Source organism: Equus przewalskii, chromosome 16, assembly GCF_037783145.1.
Source record: "Equus przewalskii isolate Varuska chromosome 16, EquPr2, whole genome shotgun sequence".
In the NCBI taxonomy this organism is placed as follows: Eukaryota; Metazoa; Chordata; class Mammalia; order Perissodactyla; family Equidae; genus Equus; species Equus przewalskii.
Window position 1 is genome coordinate 16,923,942 of NC_091846.1, and position 21,272 is coordinate 16,945,213.

The following is a 21,272-nucleotide window of genomic DNA, read 5'->3' on the forward strand; positions in this document are numbered from 1 at the left end:
AGTTGAATTAGTATCTACCACATTTGTTACCGTTTTCTATTTTTGGGCCTTGTTCTGTGTTTCTATTTGTGTCTTTGTAAAAACTGGTTTACAGCAGTTTCCTCTCGTGAGTATCTGTTCCGGTTAGCCATGACTCCTTGTATTGACCTATCTCTTCAATGTTGGCAGCAGTTGTTTACTTTCTGTCTTCCACTCTCTTATGGATTCAAGAAGAGCTGTTGATTTTTCACTTCTATTCAGTTCTAAATAGAACTTGAAAATCCCAGGTATTAAATTATACATAACTATGCCTATAAATGTTTTTCTTTTGCCTAATAAATATGGATATGGAAGACTCTATGGTGTTCATTCTTTTTCTCTCAACAATTTCAGATTAGGAGAAAAGAAACAGTGGAGCATTCAGCATTTTCAACAGTAATCCTTTATATTAAAAGATGAATTAATTTCTATATATGCGTGTATCGAACAAGTACCGAAAATTTTGCTTTTGGTTTGAAATAACTAATTTCACTGAATCAGGATCTGGGTCTCAATGCACAAAATCTAAACACGTAATGATCTTATTCTTGTCTGATGATAGATTGGCCTCACCATGGTCAAAGATATTTTTGATTATATTATGTAAAATAGCAATGCTATACTAACCAAACTCTTTATGTATCTCAAGAGTCCTGCAAGTCACGCTCTAGCGAAATTATTTTTTCCTGTAGGAACAAGAAATAAAGCTCTCATTTCCCAGAAGCTAAACTCTTGACTTTGGATAAATCATGCAGGTTCTCTGGGACTTGGTTTGCTTATTTGTAAAAGGAAGAGTTTAATCTTTAACACAGTATTCAGTTCCAAATATTAACTATGTGATACTTTTGCTAACCAAGTAAACACAGCATTTAATATTTCAGAAATGGGTTTTTTATTAGGGAGGTGCAACCCTAAGGAAAAGAGAGAGGAAAAGGAGAAATGGGACTGGGAAGGATGGGAGGCAGTAGAAGGTGATGTTTTCCTATGCTGGTCACTGCTTCATAATGAACTGTAGAAAGACACAGCCATTCAACAGCAAGGGCACCTGCTCTTAGCTCTTAGCTAAGAGTTCAGTTATGTGGGATATTTCCATAGGGGCTGCCTCAAAACAAACCATTGGAAGGAGGAAGGACAAGGAATTTATCTGCTTCATCTCCTCCCAGCTCCTCTTTGCCATTTGTCAAAGTTTGCCCTAAAGGAAGATAATCCCCCAGAACTTCCGAGTTTGCATCATCCAACCCTTCACAAACTGCTCAGGAAGCCAGATCCTGCAACCTGTGATGTGGCATTTCATCCAAGTTAGAATAGATGGGAGTAGCCATGGGCTCTGGGTGTGGCAGCATTCCTTTGGTCCATGCAGAGTGAATCTGCCACAGTGGTGGCTGAAGTGCAGTAAGAAGCTGAGATTCTTGCAAATACACTAAACTGAGAGACTCTGAGGAGACTTGCACGATGGACCAATAACAAAGTCCCTCAGTCTATACTCGTTTATTGATAATTGGCTATTAAGGAAATAGAGGCAATGTAAAGGATGAATTTCACATTGATTTTTTCCTAAACATATGCAAAGCTGTGCTATATTTTGATTGTGCTACAAGTATCTTATTAGCAAAAATCTGTTTTTTACAAGTTAAATTGGAGACATCTTTTGGATACCAAAGTGGTAATTTGGGGATGAAGTTATGTATATGAATTTGGAGCTCAAGGGAGAAGTTTGAATTGCAGATAAAAATTTAGGTGCCATTAGTATAGGTACTATTTAAAACCATGGGGCTAGATAAATACATTAAACTTTTAAGGTACTAAATGGTTTATCATGTTTATTGTTTATTCTCTCTCTTAGATATAAGATCTATGAAGAAAGGATATGCCTGTTTGTTCACTAGTGTGTTCCAGAAGTTTAGAACAGTGCCTGTCAAAAAATATTTCCGAATTTTGTTGATTGAGAGTACAGGAGGGGGGGAAAATGTTGAAGATTTGAGGAGAGAGAACTTATGAAACAATGTTCTGTCAAGTTGGGTAGTAGATTGATTGGGGAAGTGTCAAATTGCTAGAAAAAGCTAAGACCTAAGGTTTATGATCATAATTTAATGTGAGTCCTTTCAGTGTGGTTATCTTTTCTCCAACCATATTGGGATTAGCATTAGAGGAGCAGGATATACAAAAAGCTCCATTCAACTAAGGTAGGAGTTTCAAAGTGATTAAAACGTGTTGGAGAAAGGGCAACAAAGTAAGTTTAGTGATGATTCATGAAATCTGAACTACCTGGAGAGCAAAGAAACTCTCTCCTCTTTCACCTCTGAGGGGGTCAAAGACAATGAAAAAATAATAGAATAAATATATTGGAGATCCTGATAGGTGATAAATTGTTTAAGTGTCGGGTGGGGGAACTATAGTTCATGAGTTGAAAAGCCAGAAATTAGTGGTCTAAGAGGGGTGGCTGAAACTGTAATTCTGGGTGTGATGTGGTTATTGAAGTGTTGGGGTGAGGTGTAGGAAGAGATGTTTGAAAGCAAGATCAATGAACTGGAATATTTACCCAGAGTTCAAATTCCAGATAATACATAATTGCTACTAATAAGAATGCTCCATTGTCCTATGATGTTCAACAAAATGGTGTAAATCTTATTCCAGACAGCTGATCAAACATGTGCACTTTCACATATAGGCCAGCTTGTCCCCAAAGTACATAGTAATTACAAAGCAGAACACCAGCGAGTTCTGTGTTTGCAGAGTCCCAAGACGAGATTCTCTTTTAGACTCCAGAAGGGAGAAAATTAAACTCATCGTTCTATTGTAGTTAGAATTTATATCTAATTAAATTAAAGAACAGATTGAATAGTTTAACATATCTCAACGTTCATATGGCATTGAAAATCCTTGGTTGGCAGCTGTGTAAATCAGCAGGAAATCAGAGGAAGGCAGAAATGAAATGAATATTTAGAAATGGAAATAACAGGCAGTGCTATTTCTAAAACACCACTTATAGTTGATACGACAATATCAGTAATTAAGAGATGATTTTAGGGACTGGCCCGATGGCATAGTGGTTAAGTTCGCACGCTCCATTTTGCTGGCCCAGGGTTCACAAGTTCAGACTCCAGATGCAGACCTACATACCACTCATCAAGCCATTCTGTGGTGGCATCCCACATACAAAAAATAGAGGAAGATTGGCACAGATGTTAGCTCAGGGACAATCTTCCTCAAGTGAAAAAAAGAGGAAGATGGGCAACACATGTTTCCTCAGGGCCAACCTTCCTCACCAAAAGAAAAAAAGGATATGATTTTAATAAGTTATTAATACGCTATCAAAACGTAATAGTAATTAAAACATGAGTCTTAGTATCTACCCACTTAAACTTTTATTTATCACCCTTTCAATTCCAGAAGCTGAACACATAAAAGAGAGAAGCATGTATCTTGTGTTCTATATCTCTTCCCTCATTCTTAAATTCCAAAAATATAAACAATGATTGTTACGATCACCATGCCCATCCAACATCCAAATATGGTTTGAGACATTTAGCATAAAAAAAGACTTTGACATTAAGCATCATAACTTATACACAGATGCATAGTTGCATAATTCCCAGGAATTTGAATTGAGCTGAATCCTCCATATTTTGCTATTTACCATTTTTTGGTGAAAATCCTCATACATTCTCAGAAGCAGAAAGAATTGTATGAGTAACCTCCATATACTCATACTTCAGATTTTATAATTATCAAGATTTTACTGTATTTTAATTTTTTTATTCTCTTCTTTTTTACTGATGTTTTTTAAAGAAAAATGTCAAATATCGTATAATTTCCTCCTTGCATATTTCACAGTTATATAGCTTGAGATTCTAGTATTACTAAATTTATTTAGTAGTTTTTCAAATGTTTGCCATGTATTGTCTGTGAAGAAAAGTTTATTTATGCTTCTCAATGCATGTCTATCTAGCAAGAATAGAGTAAAATAACAACAATAATTAGAAAAACTGTAGGACACAGAAAAATTTCATTGAGCAGGGAATATGTCATTTTTTTCCATTAAATTAAAAAACTGTAGATTTATATGCAGTTGTAGGAAAATATTATGGAACAATCTCATGTACCTTTTGCCCACTACCTCCCAATGATCTTATCTTGCAAAACTGTAATTAAATATCACAACCAGGATACTGACATTGATACAGCCAAGATACAGAACACTTCCATCGCCACAGAGATTCTTCATGTTGCCATTGTATGCCCACACCCACTTCCATCCTGCCTCCATCTCCTCCTTAATCCATAGTAACCACTAATCTCTTCTCTATTTCTATAATTTTGTGATTTCAAGAATGTTATATCAGTGGAATCATACAGTATATAATCTTCTGTAATTGTTTTTTTTAATCCTGCATAATTCTCTGGAGATTTATCCGAGTTATTGGGTTGATCAGTAGTCTATTCCTTTTATTGCTAAGTAGAACTCATGGTAGGTGTACCACACTTTGTTAATGTATGGTTATTCACACACTGAAGGAAATATAGGTTTTTTACAGCCAGGCTTTCAGTGTCGAGTCTAAGAATTCTTTGCCTAGACCTAGATTTTGAGTTCTATGTTGAATCAGAGTGGTGAGAACAGAAATCCTTGCCTTGTTCCCAACTTTAGGGAGAAAGCATTCAGTATTTCCCATTAAACATTATTTTCTCCATAGGTTTTCATATATGTTCTTTACCAAGATGAGAAAGCTCTCTGCTATTGCTATTTTTCTGAGAATTTTTATCATGAATAGGTGTTGAATTTTGTCAGATGCTTTTTCTACATTGGCTGATAGAATCATATGACTTTTATTCTTTAGCCAGCTAATATGGTGGATTGCATTGATTGATTTTCTAATATTGAGCCAGATTTGCATCCCTGGAATAAACTCCACTTGGTCTTGATACATAGTTCTTTTTATAAGTCACTTAAATCTTTTTGCTAAGAAATTTTTTGCCTATATTCATGATCTGTATTTTTGTTTGTTTGGGGGATTTTCATAGGTACTGTCTTTGCCTGCTTTTTGTATCAGGAGAATACTAGTTTCATAAAATGATCTGGAAGGTATTCCATCCTCTTCTATTTTCTGAGATTGTGTAGAACTGGTCTTAATTCTTCTATAAACATTTGGTGGAAATTTCCAGTGAAAGCATCAGTTCCAGGATATTTCCTTTTTGGGTTTTTAAATTATGAAATCCTTAATAGTTACAGTGCTCAATTTATTAATTACCCCTATTGTAGTACTGTTTTGGATTTCATTGGCTTTTGTTCTTTCATGTATTATTTTCTTCTTTCTGCTTGCTTTGGATTTATTTTGCTCTTCTTTTTATGGATTCTTGAGGTGCAAGGTTAGCTTCTTGATTTGAGGCTTTCCTCTCTTCTAATATAAGTGCTTACTGCTATAAACTTCCCTTTCAGCACTTTAGCTGTTTCCCCTCAATTTTTATATGTGGTATTTTCATCCAGTTCAATGTATTTTTTATTTCCTTGGGAATTCCTTTTGACCCAGGGATTATGTAGAAGTGTTTTGTTTATTTTCCAGTAACTTTCCAGACATAATATATATTTCCAGATATTTTCCTGGTATCTTTCTGTTCTTGACTTCTAGTTTGATCCCACTGTGGTCAAAAAACATATTCTATGATTGCAAATATTTTAAATTTATTGACATTTGTTTTATGGCCCAGGAGATAATTTATCTTGTTGAATGCTCCACGAGCATGTGAAAAAAATTTGTATTCTATTGTTGAATGAAGTATTCTATAAGATGTCAATTAAACCCTGGTGGGTTGATGGTGTTGTTGAGTTCTTCTATATTTCTACAGAATTTTTGTCCAGTTGTCCTATCAGTTACTGAGAGAGGGGTATTTCAGTCCCCACCTATAATTGTGGATTTTTTTATTTCTCCTTTCAATTCCACTGTTTTTTGCAGTTTCTTGTTAGGTGCGTACAGATTTAGGATTGCTACATCTTTCTGGTGGACAGACCCTTTTATCATTACATAATATCCTTCTCTGTCTCTGGTAATTTTCTTTCCTCTGAAGTCTAATTTATCTGATATTAATAGTCATTCCTTCTTTGATTGAAATTTTCATGGTATGTCTTTTTCCATCCTTTTGCTTTCAACCTATCTGTACAGCTCTCCCTCAGTATCCCTGGATTGCTTCCAGGATCCCCCATGGATACCAAAAGGCACGGATGCTCAAGTCCCTTAGTCAGCCCTCTGTATTTGTGGTTCTGCATTTGTAGATTCAACCAACTTCATATATTAAACATAATATACGATCCAAAGTTGGTGGAAGCCATGGATGCAGAACCCGGTAGATAGGAGGGCCAACTATACTGTTATAGTTGAAGTTATTTTCTTATAGACAGCATGTACTTGGGTCATGCTTTTTAACCCGCTCTGAAATCTCTGTCTTTTATTGGTGTATATAGACCACTTAATTTGATATAATTATTGATATGTCAGGCTTAAGTCTGCCATTTTCTTTTTGTTTTCTATTTCATTTCTTTCTTTTTCCTACTTTCCTCAGGGTTACTTGAACAGTTTTCTAGAATTCCATTTTGATTTATCCATAGTGTTTTTGAGTGTATCTCTTTGTGTTTGCACTAGGTGTTATATTATATGTATAATTTATCACAGTCTACAGTCGTATTTTTACCAGTCTGAGTGAAGTATAGAAACCTTGCCTACCCCTATGTCCCTTTGCCTACCCTTGTTTATAATTTTCTTTAATATTTCCTCTACAACATTTAGAACCACACAGGCAGTATTATAATTTTTGCTTCAACTATCAGACAATTTAGAACTCAAGAGGAGAAGGAAAATCTTTTGTATTCATGTTTTTGCTTATCGTATTCTTCCTTCCTTCCTGATATTCCAAGTTTTCTTCCTTTATAATTTCTTCTTTGTTTAGAGAACTTCCATTTGTAATTCTTTTAGAGAAGTTCTGTTGGCAACAAGTTCTCTTAGTTTTCCTTTATTTCAGAATATTTTGATTTCTCTTTCATTTCTCAAGGATGTTTTCACTAGGTATAGGATTCTGGGTTGACATTTCCTTTTCAGCACTTGAAAAATATTGTGCCACTTCCTTCTGGCCTCCTAGGTTTCCAATGAGGAATTTATTGTCGTTCGAATTTTTTTTCTTTTATACATAAGATGTCATTTTTCTCTAGCTGCTTTCAAGATTTTCATTTGTTTTCAATTTTATGGAATTTAATTATGATATATTTTGGCATAGGTTTCTTTGGGTTTATCCTGTTTGGGTTTTACTCAGCCTCTTGAATCCAGAGGTTTATGTCTGTTGCCAAATTTGGGAACATTTTTCTTCGAGAACTTTTCAGCCCTACCCTCTTTCTCTTTTCCTTCTGGGCTATGATGACATGAATATCACATCTTTTGCTGTAGTCCCAGAGTTTCAGTTCTGTTTTTAGTTTCTTTTCTCTCTATTGTTTAGATTGAGCTATTTCTATTGTTCTACCTTCCAGCTGACTGATCCTTTCTATCTTGCCAATCTAGGTTGAGCTGATCCACTGAGAGGTGTGTTTTTTTTTTTTTTAAATTGTACTTATTGTATTTTTCATATAAAATTTATATTTGATTCTTCTTTATATCTTCTCTTTCTTTGCTGACAGTTTCTACTTCTTTGCTGAGGCTCTCTATTTTTTTCACTTGTTTCAAGCATGTTTGTAATTGCTCATAGAAGCAACTTTATCATGATTTCTTTAAATTCTTTGTCAGATAATTCTAATATCTCTGTGTTGGAATCTGTTGTCTTTTATCATTTAGTTTGAGATCTCAATCATAAGTGACTTTTGATTGAAACAGACTTTTAAAATAAATTTTGTTATAATACTCTGGATCTTATTTAGACCTTCTGATATAGCTAGCTTTGTCTGAGACCATTCCCACGGGATAAGAGGATAGAGGTAAAAATCCAGTTTGCCTGCTTAGCTTCCATTGACACCAAGCGGGAGGGCTCCTCATTACTTCAGAGTGGGAGTGACATTTACAGGTTCCTGCATAATCTGGAACACTGCAGTGGGAGCAGCCTTGTTACCTGCTGCTCGGTGATAGTCCTGACTCTCCACTAGGTCTACCCTGACATCCCCTTATCAGGAAGGGATTGCCACTTTACAGGCAAGTGGAAGAGGCAGCCCAGACTTTCCATGCCGTCATCACTGTCTGTGCGAGGATGGGACCTCATTACTTGCCAGTGAAGACAAAAATTTTGGCTCCCTACTAGACCTTCTCTAACACTACCCAAGAAGAGGTTTTGGAGCACCACTTTATAGCCTGGTGAGGGTGCAAATCTAGTCTCCTCACTTGGCCTTTGCTGGCATGGGTGGGGGCACAGTTTCACCTGTGTTCTCTGCCTGGAGTAGAGCTGTTGTCTAAAAGTGTTGTGTCTTGCTAGCTCGTCCCTTTCCTAGTCCTTGCTCTACAGAGTTCAGGAGTTTACTGGAGTTCTTTTTATTTGTACCCTATTTATTTCCAGGTTACTGACTTCTTCAGCGACAAGTCTGGGATATCTGAGACAAAAAGAAAGTCCAGAGAATTCACCAGTGTGTGACTTCTCACATCCCAAGTGCCCTGGCTGGTCTGCCTTCTTCTCTTTATCCTTCAGAGTATTCTTATGCTTGTTTTGCATATAACGTGCAGAGTTTTTAATTGTACTTGGTGGAATGCATAGGGAAATGTATGTCTATTTCTTGTTCCTAGAATTGTAAAATGTCATTTTAATAAACTAGAATGATTAATAGTAAGGTGTTTTATTTGGGACATGTAGCAACCAAACATTCTGTTACATTTTTAAATGACAAGATGCAGCAAATTAATGAGCATTTTCAAAGATTATTTTGGTGAAATCCTCAGTTATTCTTTTGGAAAAAATTGGAATTACCATTTATTGTAAAGGATTATATATCATCAAGCTTGCTAACATGTTTCACTTTTTAAAAAATTAATCAGTGTGACCAAAAGAATTGGCCGGTTATAAGGGTGTAAATTATACCATTCATGGGTTTACTCCAATTTTTAGATCTCATATAATAAACAAGCGGGTTATTTATTTCTTACTTAGGTTATTTTGTTGTTTTATAACTCTTACAAAGTTATCTCCTTTTAGACCAACTAATTCTTAGTAATCTTGACAATAAAAATGATTTTCTGTCATTAGTCAGATACAGTTATAAAGACGACCAAAAGCACTGAAATGATACTTTTATTATCAGCTATTTCTCTCAGGCAAAGCCAAGATCCTGAACCCTATGAGAAGCAATAGAAATAGAAAATTTCTCTGAATTTATCAATACAATATACCCACCAACAATCCTTTACTCAGCGTTTCAATAATTTTTGATTTGAAAAATTGAATGATTCAATTTTCAAGTTTATGTTCTAACTTACTATAAATATATTCCAAAAATATGATGGCCAAAGGGCTACAACTTTTAGATCTGTCTTTTTTCCACCTAATTTTTAGGCAATCTTCCAAGAAATATTAAAAGCAGAGATGATATGATCTTTCCTCTTTCCTGAATCTAGGATTCTTGGAAACCGAAGTATTTGCTTTCTCTCCAGCAGATGACACTTTTGGATACTCTTCATTCACTTTCCACTGACAATTTTTTCTCTCTTCATTTAGCATCTAAACTAGTTTTATCATGGTAGCCACCTAAACTTTATTTTATACTCCTTACAGCTTTGGCGAGTTGAAAATTATTTCTAAAGAAAGTCTTTTCTCTCATCTCAATAACCAGAAGTCATTAACAGTTATTGTATCCATTGGTACACATATTTCAGTTCAGAGGAAAAGTTACAAAATGTTGGTTGTGTTAATCAAGGTTCTCCAGAGAAACAGAACCAATTGCATATAGATAGATACATACATACTTACGTTCATATATAAGATGTATTAGGGGAATTGGCTCACATGATTATGGAGGCTGAGATACACCACAATATGCCATCTGCAAATGGGAGAACCAGGAGCCAGTGGTTTAATTCAGTACAAGTCCAAAGGCCTGAGAACCAGGAGGGTCACTTGTATAAGCCCAGGAGTCAAAAGGTCTTCTAAGGGCAGGAGAAGATGGATGCCCCAGCTCAGAGAGAGAGGTAGCCCTTCCTCTGTCTTTTTGTCCTATTTGAGCCCTCAATGGATTGGATGTTGTGCACTCACATTTGTGACAGCGAATCTTTTTATTTACTTTACTGATTCAAATTCTAATCTCTTCCTGAGACACCCTCACAGACACACCCAGAGATAATGTTTTACCAGCTATCTGGGCATCCCTTAGCCAAGTTAAGTTGAAACATACAACTAGTCATCATATTAGGAAATTCAATCAGATTGCAAATCCTTCCCTAAAAATATTTTAAATCAGGAGTTGGCCCCGTGGTGTAGTGCTTAAGTTCAGCACATTCCACTTTGGCTGCCCAGGTTTGTGGGTTCAGATCCCAAGCATGGACCAACACCACTTGTCAGCCACACTGTGGTGGTGACCCACATATAAATTAGAGAAAGATTGGCACAGATATTAGCTCAGAGCTAATCTTCCTCAGGAAAAAATATATATATATATTTTTTTTAATTATAACTATATCATTAAACAAAAATATTTCAAATGATACTCAGTCTTTGGTCCTGATAAAATACCAGAAGGAAATATTATAAAATCTATTGCCTTATAATATCTAAAAAGAGGGAACATTCATCTTTCCAGCTGTAATTTAGATGAAAACCTGTGAAGAAAGAAGTCAATACATTAGACATATCTGATAGATTCTTTGAGAAGCCTTTTACTTTAGTTAATTAGAGAACCAGTAAAAGATATATTTCTAATTTTGTAGCCCAAAGTTTGGCTGCCCTAGCCATGCCCACACAAAGCACAAGCACACAAAGAAAGCAATCTTTCTAGTATTTGGTTGTTTCTCAGTGAGTTTTTGACTCCTTATATTTCCAATCCAATTTTAGATCATTTATATAATTCATTAAGAGGCCAGTTTATTTCCACTTTATCTAACTGGATTTACTTTTTTCCCTTTAGTTCTTGACATTTTAGTGGTTGTTGACTCAAGTCAGTAAATACTAGCAGTACCGTACTCTAAACCAGGTATAAGACTTATAACAAGTGGAATTCCTGAACCGATTTTCTTTAGTCTCTTATTCCCAAGTGAAAACATAGAAGGATGCTTTTTGAAGTGGGATTATTTAGTTTAAAAGAATAGCCTTGACAATAGAAACCCACAATGAAGAACTCTGACTTGCCCAATATACTCTCATTTTGGACTTGGCTAAGCGTATGGACCTTTGGAAGAGCAGAAGCTCTGTCACTACTAACACCCCCTACTCTGTCAGCCCATTGTCTGCAGGGTCATTTCTCAACACCACTCTGACACTTCTGTTTATTTTGTCATCCAGCTCATCCTTTCCCTCACCAATTATATCCACATGGATGAATCACAAGCTTACAATTTCCTTTTGCTTGGTCCTTAAAGGCACCTTAGGAATTCTTCCTCTCTACACTTGTACTTTTCGTAGAATATAAATGGACTTTAGGATCTATAAATAACCCAATCAACGTTGAACACTGCCTTCAATTGCTGACAAGCTGCTGTTCACTAGGAGCTCATGCTGAGTCTTCATGCTGTTTGCATCAGCATATCTTTTCCTTTTAAGTTACTCAGAATACATTCTTTGTGCTATTTAATTTGAAGCTTTCAAAAAGAATAAAAAATAAAAGATTCTGCCCACTAATCCTTTCAAAGCATTAGATAATAACATTTTACCTAGTTAATGGAGGGAATTGAGATAACGATGTAGTCATAATGAGGATATTGTTTTTAATCACAGTCATTTAAGTAATAACATTGTTTATATATGCTTTATGTATGCTTTCTTAAAATTTTTATGACCAATAACAACTTTTAATATTATTGTATAAAACATTGGAACTCTGCTTAATTTAGCTTAACTGGAAAATCACATGAAAGACAGAATCATTTAATGGGAAACCCTTATCGAGAATCTAAGGTCTCCTTCATTTTAAACTCCTTTATGAGGAGACCCTAAATATTCCTGATTGGAAAACTTCTATTTCCAAGCAGAGATAGATGAAAATTTTTCAAGAAGAACAAAGAATGGGTAAATAAGTGCATCATTCATGAAACCAGGGAAATGGGCCTCTGGCTACTTTCAATCTCAACAAATAATTGGTAGATATGTTATGGATGAAATAAAATTAAAGGAAATTGTTAGTGATCAACTTATAACCTTCTTCTAGAAAAAAGCAGTGTAGCATTGTAATTAAGCAGGAGATGTTGGTGTCGAAACTCAGTCATACCTCCTGATTTGAAGAAGGACCAAAAGTGAGGGCAGATTTTGGGAGTGGGAATAAACATAACCCTGGTGCAGTAGAAATGTAATTTCTGCATATGTCAGCAGGAAGAGTAGCCCAAAAGAGTGAATAACAATGTTAAGAATTTGAGATGAAGATTTTCTGTTTGTAATTCCCAATCCAGATCATCATCCCAAGAATATTTAAGTTACCTAAAATTTATATTGATGTAAACAAGAATTTAGTATAAGTGCAAAGGAACATATGAAAATTTTAACATTTTCTTTTAATTTGTATTTTATTCTTTTTTAATATATATATTGATCTTTATTTAATTGTAAGCGTAGAGTATAAACAAAAACTAAAAGCAAATAAGGAAATTGTGTAAGTGTCTAAAAGGCAAGTGTTAAAAGTTCAAATTCATACTGAATATATTATCTTTTTTCTCACAAACAATACTCAGTAGAGTGAAAATTCTTTATAAGTACTTTGGAAAGTACTGCATCCGCAAGGGAAACAATTACTGAAATCTCTTTCTAGCATAGAGAATACGTTATAAGATTGGCCTTATGTTTCCCATTCTATTCTAGCAGCTGCGTGGCTCAGAGCAGTGAAGCAAAGTAATGCTTCCTCTCATTATGAGAAGAATAGAGGACTTTAAGTTGTCAAGAGCAATGATTTTGAAGGAAAAATAAAGAAACATCGTGATTTTTGTCTATATATAAGAAACTCTCACCGGGAAAATATATATGTCAGGAACTGGACAAATATTTTGAAATATTTTACTGAGCCAGCGGAAAATATGAAACTTATTCCCCAGATAAGATGTAATATACATTCTTCTCTTATTTCACAGAAATGTCTATGTGACAAAAGATGTGAAGTATTATTGTCTAGGTATTAGTGTTAATCTGCTATTCTTCCAGTGAATGGGCTATATCCCTCAAAGGAATTACCTAAATGCTTTCTGCTTTAAAGTTTTTTCATCCTAGAAAATTTATTTTCTAGGTATATTGCAGTAAGTACTGTGCAAGTGTAATAATGATAGTGTTCCAATTGTAATTGCTGTTATATTACCCCAAAACTTAATAACATAAAATAAAACCACTTTATTATATCTCACGGATTGTGTGGAACAGGAATTTGGACAGGACAGGGCTGGGTGATATTTTTGCTCTTGGCTCTGTTGAATGCAGTCACTTATTGGTGCTTCGCTGGTGGACAGATTGGTTTGGAGAGTCCAGGACAACTCCATTCACATTTCCGCTGATGAAAGACTGAGCTCAGTTGGGCTTGTCAACCAATGTTCCTAAACAGATCTCTCCATTATGGTAGTCTCAGGGTACTTGGATTTCTTACAGGGCAGTTGGATTTCCCCAGAGTGACCATTCTAAGACAACCAGTCAAAGCTGCATCACTTCCATCACATTGTCTTGGACACAAGTGAGTCACCAAGCCAGCCCAGGTTTCAAGGGGAGGAGAATTAGCCTCCACATGTTGATGAGGAGCAGCCAGTTCATATTGTGGAAGAGTTTATAGCATGACAGAGAATGTTATAGTCATTTTTAGAACATACACTCTGGAAAATACATTTTGGAAATTTATTTACTGCCCAAGGTCACTTGAGTACTAAGTGGCAGATCTGGCACTTTAACCTAAGTCCACAGTGACTCCAAAGCCTTTTCTAAGAATTTTATAATGGATCTGAGAGATAGAGGCAGAGAGAGAGAAAGAGAGAAACAGAGACAGGGACAGAGAAAATACTATGTGTTGAAAGCTCATTTTAGATTACAGATTGGATTTTTAAAATATCAAATAGTTTCCATTTGCTTCTTATTTAAAGATATTTATCCTATCAATGTATCATTTGAATCAAAGGTCCATTAAGGTGGGAGATTTATTCTTCACTTTTACCTCTTATTCTTTTTTATAGCATGGCGCCCGACATAAAGTAAATGATCCAAAAAGATTTGTTGAATGAATGAATACATGAATAAGTTATTGATGTATACAAATGCTGGCAAAGGGAAGATCATTTGTACTTGAAAAAAAAGGCACAGTCTTAAATACTTTCTAAAAACTATAACCATTTTATTCTTCGTTTGAACTACCTATTGAAGCCTATTATCTATGAGATTATTTTTCCTGTGTTCGAGTTTTCAAGGGCTTAAAGGTATATATTCCTTTCCTCCTTCTTAACACTAACTTCACGTTAAAAATTATTTGGTCAGAAAGATTAAAAAATAGTTTTTGCATAACATTGTTTTGGTTTTCATGTATAACATTCAATTAAATAAAATGCCTATAGTAGATTATAATACTGCAATTAAAAGTATAAGCAAGTATGCAAATAATTTACTATACCTCTGTACTTAAACTTGAGAAATTGCATGATTTTCACCTTGACTTGCTCTTTAAGATGTTGCAACATTTTAAGGTGTATTTAATTAAAATGTATATAGATATACTCCATATATAGAAATGTGTTTATACAACTGCTATAAACTTTCTAAAAGCAACAATTCATTTTATTCCATACTCTTTTAAATTTTCCCTCTCCTAAAATGGAGGAAATTAATGAGTAGTATTTGTTTCTAAATTCCATCAGAATATCCCAAGGCAGTAGTGAGAGTTTTTACACTGCTTAGGAACCAAGCATTTGGCATAATCTGTTTGCTCAGAGGAAATGTTTCTATATGAGAAAACACAATGTTGCCATGGTGACACATCAAAAAAAATCGTTTACAAAATGCAGGATGACATAAAACCTATTCTCTTCTGATTTTAAAATAGTTCAGATTTTTAAAATATATGCAGATATTTTATTTTTGAAAAGTCTTTATAGAGAAACAGATTAATAAATAAAAATCAATATTTGAATTGATTACATTTCAAACTTAAGAAAAGAACACTCATTAAATCTCAAGTCGGTCTCTTATTTCCTTTTATGACATTCGTCAACATTGGAAAATATCTAGTATTATGCAGGTAGTGTGAAGGGATCATCTTCTCCTGGTCCATGGAGAAATATCAGAGAATACATAAATAAAGTATAAAATCCATTCAATCCAGATGTTGGTGGGTTTGTTTCAATGTTTGCTTTATCTAAAATTAGCATTATTTAGTTGACTACATTATTTTCCTAAGCTCTTAGTTGGTGGGGTGAAAGGGAACTATTCAATGGGGGAATAAGTGGGCAGAAAATGGCATTTGTTACCTATCAGAACTGGAATTTGATTGTTGTAACATTTTTGAACATAGGACTTACCTAGGTAGAAAAGAGAGAGAGAGAGGAAAAAATGAGGCAGTATATTCAAAAGCAAAAGTTGTCCTCCACTTTGATTTTTCTGCTGGTGGAGTGAACCAGTCTATAATGAAAAACACTGTGTTAGCCTCTAGGACCTGGACACCCCATTCGGTTCTTCTGTATGAGTTTTCATAGTCTCAAACCCTCATGTATCAGACCAGCTCTCACAAGTTCTGCCGTCTTGTCTGGCTTTCAGACAAGCCTATCCTAACTGCCTATCACTAGGAGGGTAAGGCATGCTCATAGCCAAAGCCGTTATCCCCTAGATCTCACCAGAAGTCAGTACATGGTTGGATGCCTACTCCTCAGGTCTCACTGATTTTCTCTATCTCTTCTGGTGCAAAGCAATTCCCTATGCAATCACCAGGCCTTACATACCTCTCTCCCGGGGTCCCAAAAGCAAACATACATCACCTTCTCTTTTCCAAAATGATGGAAAAGTAAGCTGGAGATTGGCACATTTTTTTTCCTTTAAATTGAATCTTTCCAAAAAGAATCTATTAAAAAAAAAGAGTCCCTCAACCTCTTTAAATCTGTCCTTATTTTCTCTACTAAATTGACTATTTTTACTTATATACGGTAACTCTGGATGAATAATGTCTCAAAGATATAAAGAAATAATTACGAGCCCTTTGTTCATACTGAAAATATTTCCTCCTAAAAATTATTGAAAAGCACACTTCCTGTAAAACACAAGAATAACAATTTTAATGCTTCATTCCTTATGACAAATGAATCAGTTGATGTTGCTGCTGCCAGTTCCCTATAAAATGGCATTTGAAATAGCAATAGCCATTCTGATGGGAGTGAGGTGATATCTAATTGTAGTTTTGATTTGCATTTCCCTGATAGTTAATGATGTTGAACATCTTTTTATATGCCTGTTGACCATCTGTATATCTTCTTTGGAGAAATCTCTGTTCAGAACTTTTGCCCATTTTTTTAATTGGTTTGTTGGTTTTTTTGTTATTGAGATGTACGAGTTCTTTGTATATTTTGGATATTAACCCCTTATCTGATATATGGTTTACAAATATCTTCTCCCAATTGTTAGGTTGTCTTTTCACTTTGTTGATGGCTTCCTTAGCTGTGCAGAAGCTTTTTAGTTTGATGTAGTCCCATTTGTTCATTTTTTTCTTTTGTTTCCCTTGCCCAGTTAGACATGGTACTTGAAAATATGCTGCTAAGACTGATGTCAAAGAGATTACTGCTTATGTTTTCTTCTAGAAGTTTCATGGTTTCGGGTCTTACATTCAAGTCTTTAATCCATTTTGAGTTGATTTTTGTGCATGGTGTAAGGGAATGGTCTACTTTCATTCTTTTGCATGTGGCTGTCCAGTTTTCCCAACACCATTTATTGAAGAGACTCTCCTTTCTCCATTGTATGCTCTTGGCTCCCTTGTCGAATATTAGCTGTCCATAAATAATTAACAAGACAGGAAACAATAAGTGTTGGAGAGGATGTGGAGACAAGGGAACCCTCGTACACTGCTTGTAGGAGTGCAAAGTGGTGCAGCCACTATGGAAAGCAGTGTGGAGTATCCTCAGAAAATTAAGAATAGATCTACCATATGATCCAGCTATTCCACTGCTGGGTATTTATCCAAAGAACTTGAAAACACAAATGCATAAAGATACACCTATATTCATTGCAACATTATTCACAATAGCCAAGATTTGGAAGCAGTCTAGCTGCCCATCAAGGGACTAATGGATAAAAAAGATGTGGTATATGTACCTAATGGAATACTACTCAGCCATAAGAAATGATGAAATCTGACCATTTGTGACAACATGGATGGACCTTGAGGGTATTATGCTAAGTGAAATAAGTCAGAGGGAGAAAGTCAAATACCATATGATCTCACTCATAAGTAGAAGATAAAAATAACGACAAACAAACACATAGAAACAGAAATTGGACTGGTGGTTACCATAGGGGAAGGGGGGAGAGGGGGACAAAAGAGGTGATTAGGCTCATGTGTGTGGTGATAGACTATAATTAGTTTTTGGGTGGTGAACATGATGTAATCTACACAGAATGTGAACTATGTTACGATGTACATCTGAGAACTATATAATGTTATGATCCAATGTTACTGCAATTAAAAAAAAGAAAAAAGAAAAAAAAGAAATAGCAATATATTAGGATGAACATCTTCCTTCCAGAAGGAGAGGAGAAATTAAGGAAATTATCTCCAACAATAGTTGACTCAAATTTTTATCTGTATCTTCAATGCTTCAATGGAAATCATGTGCTTATAAGTGCTATTCCTCTGCTTGAAAGCTGGGACTCTGTCTTACATTCATGTCCTCAGTAATAGCAGAATGACTTTCATATAGAAGGTGCCAAATATATGTTCATTTAATGAATAATGTTACTAAGTCACAGCAGTTGGTGTTGATAAATGGACCTGGAGACATCTTGATCCCAAATTGAATGTGGGGTATAATGAGCTCAGGCAGAAAATGTCTTAGGGTGAACTTATTCTGCTATGTGAGAGTCTTCCAAAAGACCATAGACCAGAAAGAATATTCAATAATTTCATTCTAATTTAATTAACAATATAGAAAGGATACTCCAGTTATGGACAGATTTCATTAGGTGGTAATTTGAATGAGTGCAGCAGATATTATTGGTGTCCTATCCATAGCCATCAGTACTCACTTTTCCCTAACTTTCTAGGGCCTCCTACTGCAAGCACCTGCAAGTTGGCTTGAGAGCTTCCTCTGGCCATGACAGCCTGTGTCACCATGTGACCCATGTGCAGAGCCGTCTGGAAGTGTCAGGGAATTCATGACCCTGGGAGCAGGTAATGTGCAAGGGGGTTGGTAGATAAGTACTCTGTGGTCTTCATCACTCTGGTATAAACACGGACTACTAGAATCCCCAAACAGAAGTGAGCCCCAGTTGTCCAACCTACTCATTGGTTTGCGTCCTCCTTTGTCTCACATTCCTACTCCTCTACTGCTGCCTGAGGGCTCACTACTCAAATAAATTGCACTTATATCTTTGTCTCAGGGTTATTGTGTTCACTTGTTTAATCTTCCAAACCTGTCACTTTTTATTTTTTCAATTGAATTCTAAACCATTTATCTATATTTAATTGTTCTTTTATTCAATAAGCAACTAATGACACCTGCCATGTACAAGGAATTCTTATGGACACTACGATATTCTTTTAAATAATCTGTTTTCAAACAAAATTCCTATCTATAATAAAAATTTATGAAATAATTGTTTAAAGCTAATTTCAATTGACTAATTCTTGCTTGTTTTTAGACCAGAGAGACACGGAAGCTCTGAGCTCAAAGTACCTTTCATATCAAAACCTCCCATTCTTTGTAAACATGAACACATTATGTCACCTAATACCTATGTGATTAATAATACCTAGGATTCATAAGCTGTGTGTTCTCGGTTCTATCATTCTTAGGAAACCAGAAATACTGAAAAATGTTGGTGCTTTATACACAGGAGAATTTAAAATCCCAGTGACAAAATTAGGACCATATGATCAACCTTTACAGAAACTATTGAGGCCACAACATACTGCACAAACAAAACTCTCACAGGACAGCTCCTAAAAGATACACTTCTAATTTCTCAGCATCCTCCAGCGCCAAGTAGAGTCACAGAGGTATTTTTCCAACAGTTTAAAACACTACCTGCTCACTATTCATCAAGACATGTATTTTGTTATTTTCCTTGGAAGGGAAAACTCAGAAGGATCTTGGAATTATTTCCTCCTCTGGCCCAAGTGATACTGTCATAATTATGCTTATATCATTAATATTTTCATGGGGTATCTATTTGCAGAGAGATTTCAAAGGTATAACTTCACGTAAATCAGTTAGATAGATCCAGAGGTATTATTATTGTTCTTTTCACTTTGGGGGTAAGGAAGCTGGTACTCCTAGAGGTTAAGTGACTTGACTGATATGATGCGGAATCAGTAACAGCCCCCTGATGTCCATCTCTACATCCCAGTTCCATTCGTCCTCATTAACATGGATTGACTGGATACCACCTCTGACTCTAGGGAAAATGTTTGTCCATTGTTGATTCTGTGTTATCAGAGAAGCCTAGTATTGCTTGAAAAGAATAAACATTTTCAAAGGAAAGTGCATATCCTTAGGACCGCTAAGGCAGTGCTTATTTCATTTCTTTGTGTTGAATCAAATTAAATTCTTGGATGAAAGAATGTATCAAAATAATCATTATGTGGAAAATTTTAAAAGCATAAATCCTGTGCAAATGATTGGGTCTTAATGGAGCAAGTGAAATCATTGGTTTTCTTTGCTAAAGCTAACATCTGGTAAATTTATAGCTCATTGTACTGTAGTTTAATGGCAATAACAAAAACACTGTCATCACATCAATGGTAGACCAACATAAGGAGTAAATGTTATTATCCAGAAAATAATTCACTAAGAAAATGTATTTCTAACTGATTAGCAAAGCTGGAACATGAGGACCCTACATAATGAGACAACTTTGTTTCTTAGCAACAGGAGAATAAAACAGATTGAAATATGATGGGTTTGACAATGACAATGAATGGAGGGAAATCAGTGTAACTTGAAAAAATCAGCAAGAGGGATGTGGATAGGTATAGGGGAAAGCTGCAGAATACTTTTAGTTTTAAAAGATTTTGAGCATAAATCCAGCACAGAGAGGAGCATGATATTTGAAGCAAAACAAAAATCTGAACGAAGAAAATTTGTTTTGTAGGAGAAAATGCTTCACTATCTTTCATTGTATTAGGAACTATTATAATCTAATAACCAACGTGTTAAGGAATGAGAGTAAAGAAATGAATCACACTTAAATGCTTTTAAAATGCTATACAGGTGAACTAACAGTAAAATGAAATACATTTTACAGATTAACTAGAATTTTAACATGCTAAGAGGGAATTTTCACTAAGCATTATGTGATATATCAAATTTTTTAATGTATTTCTTTAAAATCATTTGAACATTCAATGGGATATGGAAATTTTAACATACAACCTAAAGATTTAATTCAATTTAATGAATACTGTTGATTAATAATAATAATTTACTGGGTACTTACTACGAACCAAGTTCTTTCTAATCAACTTACATACATTATTTTATTTGATCTTTACAACATCAGTAAAAAAATGGCACTTATTTTCCTCATTTCACAAAGGAAATCAGAAACCTAGAGAACTTTTTTTGTGGTAGGCAGAATTCTAACATGACCCCTAAGAACACTACTCTGTTATGTGCCTACTTCCTGCCACTCACGGTGTGCGTAATTCCTCTCCCTTTAAATATAGGCAGAATATGTGAATATGAATGGTAAGTCACTTCTGTGATGAGGTTACCAACTGGTTGATTTTGAATTAATCAAAAAGAAGATTATCTGGGTTGACTTGAGGTGACTCCTTAAAAGTGTCTTACCACATCTTGAAGGTAGAAAGACTGGAAGTATGAGAGAGCCTATGGAGGAGGCCATGTCACAAAGCCCTGCGATCTGCCTCTAGCAAATTGGAGCAGTCTCTGATGGCAGCTAGCAAGACAACAGGGACCTCAGTCACAAGGTTGCAAGGAAGTGAA

General features: G+C 35.2%; 1 long non-coding RNA gene across 2 annotated transcripts in view; it reads left to right on the forward strand.

Annotated features, from left to right (window-relative positions):
• The window catches only part of LOC139076328 (uncharacterized), a 77,755-nt gene that overhangs the window by 16,417 nt on the left and 40,066 nt on the right, over nt 1-21,272 (forward strand). For both annotated transcript variants that reach the window (XR_011527789.1, XR_011527790.1), the window contains exon 2: nt 18,370-18,496. This is a non-coding gene — a long non-coding RNA (uncharacterized lncRNA). The remainder of the gene's footprint in view (nt 1-18,369; nt 18,497-21,272) is intronic.